At 52.0% G+C, this 5630-nt stretch overlaps 1 long non-coding RNA gene across 1 annotated transcript; it reads right to left on the bottom strand.

Moving 5' to 3' along the window:
* Positions 1-1191: 1191 nt before the first annotated feature.
* Positions 1192-5385, bottom strand: LOC122496673. The gene is made up of 4 exons (XR_006300894.1): positions 3167-5385; positions 2365-2405; positions 1775-2088; positions 1192-1344 (listed from the first exon to the last, which is right to left on the bottom strand). It is a non-coding gene; the product is annotated as an uncharacterized LOC122496673 (long non-coding RNA).
* Positions 5386-5630: the final 245 nt, after the last annotated feature.

Here is a 5630-nt window from a genome sequence, read left to right as displayed (position 1 = left end):
CTCTTTAGAAAGACCCAGGGGCAAAAGTGAAACTCTCCAGATTGGTTCCAATAACATTCCCAGGGAGCCAACCCCCTTTGCTTACACTTTGGCAAACGTGAGAACTTTAGAGGTGGCTCTTCCCCAGGTCAGTATGGACGCTGAAGGATAACGACCCCCACACCTCGACTGACTCAGGTTTTACCCGATTTCTTTCTAGTGAGTTAAAAAAAAGAACAAGTGGAAAGTAAACCATAAGTTGAAATATGTGCTCTGTTAAGTGCTCAGAGACATTAGAGTTCATTTTTCAGTAAAAGGTACATAATAAACAGGAAGCCATTTATTTACAAATGCAATTGTCCCAGACAAGTCACATTCCGTGTACGTAATTCATTAATGTAATTCGTTCCTTTTCCTCCCTTTGGAAAGAGAAATTTTAGCTTTTAAAAATAGCCAAGTCTTGGAGGAGGGGAGAGTGGTTAGTTACCTGTTCCTAGAAAAGGAAGCAGGGAAGTCTGGCCAATTCCTGGCTGTGGGGGGTGTTAAACAGTATAAAATAACAATTTTAAAGGTATGGGGAGCCTTTTTTTTTTCCTTTGTCACTCTCCAGAAAATAAGTTTGTTGATCTGAGTTGCTGTCACCAGACTTGTCCAGTGGCAATGCGCTGGTAACATAATCCTAGTTGGCCTGTATGCGCCCATACATGTGAACAAAACTAAAATTTAAATAACTTGAGCTGCCTGGGAATACACCAGAATTTTATCCGTAAAACTCACTTAGTTGCCATAGTTTTAGAAATGTCTGTGGAAACGTGCCTGCCGTTCTCTCTCCTTGAGAGACGTGATCCTGGGGAGATGCTCCCACACAACATCTTAGTCACCAGTATAAGCCAGAATCACTTACCTGGAGAACCTGGGTTTGGTCTTTTCTAATTTGAGAAGCAAATTAGTGAATCCCCTTTCCCTGCAAGCTGGGAGAGGGACCTTGTCCAGGAGAGAACCATCTGGGAGGGGCGAAAGGCAGAATCAAGTGTGGGTCTCTGGGTGACCCGGGGAGTAGCAAGTAAACATCAAAAGCACAGGGCACGCTGAGGTGTATCTGGGGCTTTGTGACATCCCAATACAAGGCATGGTTACAAAGGACAAAAAAGAATGATAAACTGTTCCTGTTTCATTGTTGTAGCTACAAAATAACAGGACGGACACTGAGAGGAAAGCAAAAACATCTTTTAATACGAAAACAAAAACAAAAGGACAAGGGATGTTCTGATGAAGAGCTGCCTGGGAGATTGCACATTAGTTGTGTCCTCCAGGACTGCCTCTCGGCAGAAGGCAAGCCCATTTAGTCGGCTGGAACATTGCACACTGAAATAGAATAGATATTCATTTCAAAGAGCTCACTTTGTGCCAGCACTGAAATACAAGGTGCCCGAACCAGCTACCCTCACTCCACCCAGGTTCAGACGGGGCAACCTCCAGGTCTGAGTTGGGACCAGACAGGTTTGTGCTCCTCCCCCACCCTGTAAGAACCTGGGAGGGAGAGTCGTTTTCATGTGCACCTCCAAGGTTGGAAACTCTCCAGTAGAGTTTTTAAAAATAAACAAGTCTAATCAGAAAGTGTAGTGCCCAGAAACTAACAAAATGAAAATAGATGTCTTGGTAGCTTGGTCTGGACAATCTGTAGGTTACAATGCGGAAAAACCCCTTAGTGAGCACAATGACGTCTACAGTATCTTTGATTAACTTTGGGGAGGGGTGGGGGACAAAGCTTTCAGACTTCCTCAGTTGGTCCTACCGATTATACTTTGTGCTCCTTGAAGATTTCATCCAGGGCTTTAAAAATGTTTCAGACCTGAAGAATGTCTTTAATTCTTCCGAGAACTATTTAATAGTTGTCCTGGATGTTTTCAACAAGACAGGGATGCCAAGTAAGTAGTCTGGGGTCCAGTGAAGTCCACGGGGTGGTAATGGTGGATACTCAAAGGCACTGAGCAACCTGCCCCTGTAATGGGCTTTCTGCTTTTCAATGAGGAGGGGCCGAGGAGGTCAACACTATTTATATATGTACCTGATCCCACCGGCTTTCCTCTATTTATCAAAGAGGAAGACCTACAAGGGAGGGGGTGAAAGGGAGGGGAGAGACCAAAAGACAGATCAGTTACTTCCCCACTTTGTTCCTGGGCCTTGAACTGGGCTTCAAGGAGGGGAATAAAAGTCTCCAGGGAATGAACCCCCCCCCACACACACACACCTCTATTAGCCTCACCCTGACACTCTCACCCCCACCCCAAGGCCAGAAAACCCTGTGCCGGCTGATTTGCGGCAAAATGGTAACTTGAGGAACCCTGTGTGAATGTGTTACATAACATAGGGAGAGGTGCTTACGCTTGATTTTTCTCCCAGTGGCTATGAGCAGGCAGAAAGGCCTAGAAAGGAGGAATGAAGACAAATTAAATAGGAAATCTATGGGGAAATGCATAGCCCTATACAACGAAGCATGTAAGTTTACCTGCACCTCTTGTGTGCCAGAGTATCCTTTAAATACCCTACCTAGAGGTGTGCTTTGACCAAAGAGGAGGCATGTCTAATTTGGGGTTTGGGGGAAGGACAATTATACCCAAGGAGGCTGGGATCCGGTGGCCCTGGAGCCAGTAGAAGCCAAGTTAGTTCCAAGCTCTGTGTTATCCCCACCTGCTCTTTCTGATGGAATCCTCACGTCCTTACTCTGGGAGGGCAGGTGACCCCCTTCCCCATGCACCCTGCTGTGCCCACCCCAGTCACCCCGGCCTGTGGCTGGTGAGCTACTCATTCGCCAGCAGCAGGAGCCCACCGCTGCAGCAGTCCGAGGTCACATTCAGAAAGCTTGTTCGTCCCCGGAGAGCCTCCCCCAAAGGCGAAGGGCGGTGCGAACCGAGTTCCTCTGCCCCAAGCTCGAAGGGGAAATCCTAACCAAGGGACAAGCATTATGCAGGAGAGGATCTGCAGCGGGCAGTTGATCTGGGCAGATCCCCAGCGCCAGGCCCTCTACGGGGCTGGGGGGAGGGGGCCTGGGGTGGGGGGGGGAGCGTGCTGTGGTGGTGGCGGGCGGGCCCGGGGAGAGGGAGCAGCCGAAGGCGCGCAAGCTGACAAAGCTGCAACAAAGGATTCAAGCAAAAGTAGTACCAAGGATCTTTAAATTATCACACACCTTACAGGCGTGTCCCCAGCTCCCGGGACATAGAGTCCGTTGATTGTTCCCCCGGGCTCCGCAGACGTGCCCCGGCTGTCAATGGTGCAAGGCTGGCTGCCCGGCTTCACGGCCTCGGCCCCTGCGCTCCCGCAGGCCCGCCGCGGGCATGGGTGGGTGGCGGCGCCTGGGTCCGCCGGGCCTCGTCGGTGGCTGTTCCTCCGGTGGCGCAGTGAGGCCGCGGTCTTGCTGGGCAACATCCCTGGCCCTTGGTTGTTCCCCCCCGCCTCCACCCCTCCGCGAAGGTCATGGGCTGCGATCAGGCCTGGCAGTGGAGGCCCAGAAGCAGTCCACACGCCTCCCTGCTGGACAAGAAGAACGCTGGAGAAAAGGGGAGCTCCTGGGTTTGGCAGATGTCTGAGTCACCATGGCCTTTGCAAGGAGAGCAAGCAGGACACCATGGAAAAGACGCCCCCGGGACGTGCTTTTGAGGCTTTCAAGGAGGCTAAGCTTGGGCACTCGAGTCCTCCCCCCACCCCCGCTGAGGCTCCCAGAGCCCCCCATACCCTCTGGCCCTTCTGTCACCGCTGCCCCCAGGCCTCCCTTCACCACCAAACCTTGGCAGTGACCCGGCGCCCCTGCTCTGGGTAGGTATTGGTGGATAGGAGTTGAAGCCCCAGCACCCTGTTCGGGAAAGTTGAGACCAAAGCAGCAGGGGAGTGATTGTGAATGGTGAGGCAGAACAGCATAAAGACCCCAAACTTCCCCCTGGTGCCCCCACTGGGTTCCCGAGGCTCCCCCTTGCAGCTGCCCGGGCCTTTGAGAGTTGATGAGAAAGGCATTTTTTTTTTCTGGGAACTCTGGGTCCCAGGAGGGCAGCTGGGCCAGGCGGGAGAAAAGGAAGAAGCCCTCAAGCTCTGAGGTCAGGAGGATGAGTAGGGAGAAGAACCCATCAGGACGCGGTGCCCCTCCACTGGCGACAAAGGAGGTGATGAGAACAAAATTGGGGAAGAAGGGTAGAAGTGGGTATAAACTGTGTTCAGTGACCATCCCTCTCCTTCACGGTGTCCTCTTTCTTTAATTCAACCCAGAGGGGGCCCCTCGGAAGAGCTGCAGACTGTGGGGCTTCCAGCCGCCTGCGCCCACCCAGCAGGGCCTCACAGCCCCCCGGGGCAGCCCAGAGTGGAAGGTCTGCCAAAGTTGGCTCAACCCTCGGGCCAGGCCTCCAGAGGCTTCTGCCCTCCCACCTCCCCCCCAACCCTGGCTGGCCTGAGCTGGGCTGGGCTGGGGCTCCGACCTCACCAATGGCCTCCGGAGTGGGGCCGGCTAGGAAATTCCAGCCAGGCAGCCCAGCATGGCAGAGAGAACTGGAGGGAGGGAGTGACACTACCCCTGGCTCCGTACAAGTGCAAATGAGATGCATTCTGGCTGATCAGTCCACTGTATTTTATGCAACTTAATGTCGATGTCTTGTCAACTCTTCCCATCGGGAAGAATAACAGAAAATTTTAACGAGAATTTGTGTGTCTGTGGTTTCCGACTACAGTTCCGGGCAGGGAGATGGGGTGAGGCTGGAGACAGGGAGGTTTGCTGACATGAGCAGCGTTGTATAACCCCCCCCCCCCCTAAAATGCAACCTTAGGCCACAAAGAAGGAAACAAGAGGCAGGATGGGTTAAGGTTGCTGACAAGAGACCCTGATGCAACTAGTTGGATCTCTGGCTGGGGAAAGTTTAAAGCGGTGACATTTCTTTTCAAGGAGCAAAATGTATTTGTATTTACTTGGGTGCAGGGGACAGATCAAACTCCTCCTCCCAGCTTACCTGACATCTTGAATGTCTAAGGGTCACTTAGGGGGAGTCTCAGGAGTCCACCAGGAGAGAAAAGGGCCGTGGAGGCCTTCTCTAGGTGACAGCATTCGCTGCCCTCTCTCTGTGTCAGTTTCAAAGCAAGTTGTAAGTTGAGGAAACTTGCCTCCACCTCTGACCAGACTCGCCCACCAGGTTTCCTGAGAAAGCAAGTCCCGTCAGACCTAGATGATAGACGCCTCCTGTAAAGGGAGAGAACGGCAGGGCAGGGCGAGTCCCAGAGACCAAAGGAGCCTCCAGTGTCCTGCCCCAGGGCCACCTCATGTGGTTCACATGGGCGCTTTGGGAGAGCTCTTTTTCTTTCTTTCCGTTCTTTCTGTTCTTTCTTTCTTCCTTTATTTCTTTCTCTTTTTCTTTCCTTCCTTCTTTCCTTCTTTCTCTTTCTTTTTCTTTCTCTTTCTTTTTTCTTTCTCTTTCTTTCTTTCCTTCTTTCTTTCTTTTCTTCCCTCCCCCCCCCCCCCCAGCACAGAGCCCTAGAAGTCCTGATAGTACAGCCAGAGAGGACTGGAGGGCCAGCTCCACCCTCCTCCTCTGCCCCTCCTCATAGGTATTGTTGTCTCAGGCTTGTCTGCAGCTGACCCAAGGCAGGGGAACAATGGGTTTTCTAAGCCCTGTTCC

The sequence above is a fragment of the Prionailurus bengalensis genome, chromosome A3 (assembly GCF_016509475.1).
Source record: "Prionailurus bengalensis isolate Pbe53 chromosome A3, Fcat_Pben_1.1_paternal_pri, whole genome shotgun sequence".
NCBI classification, from domain to species: domain Eukaryota; kingdom Metazoa; phylum Chordata; class Mammalia; order Carnivora; family Felidae; genus Prionailurus; species Prionailurus bengalensis.
This window is presented reverse-complemented; position numbering and strand designations above follow the sequence as displayed.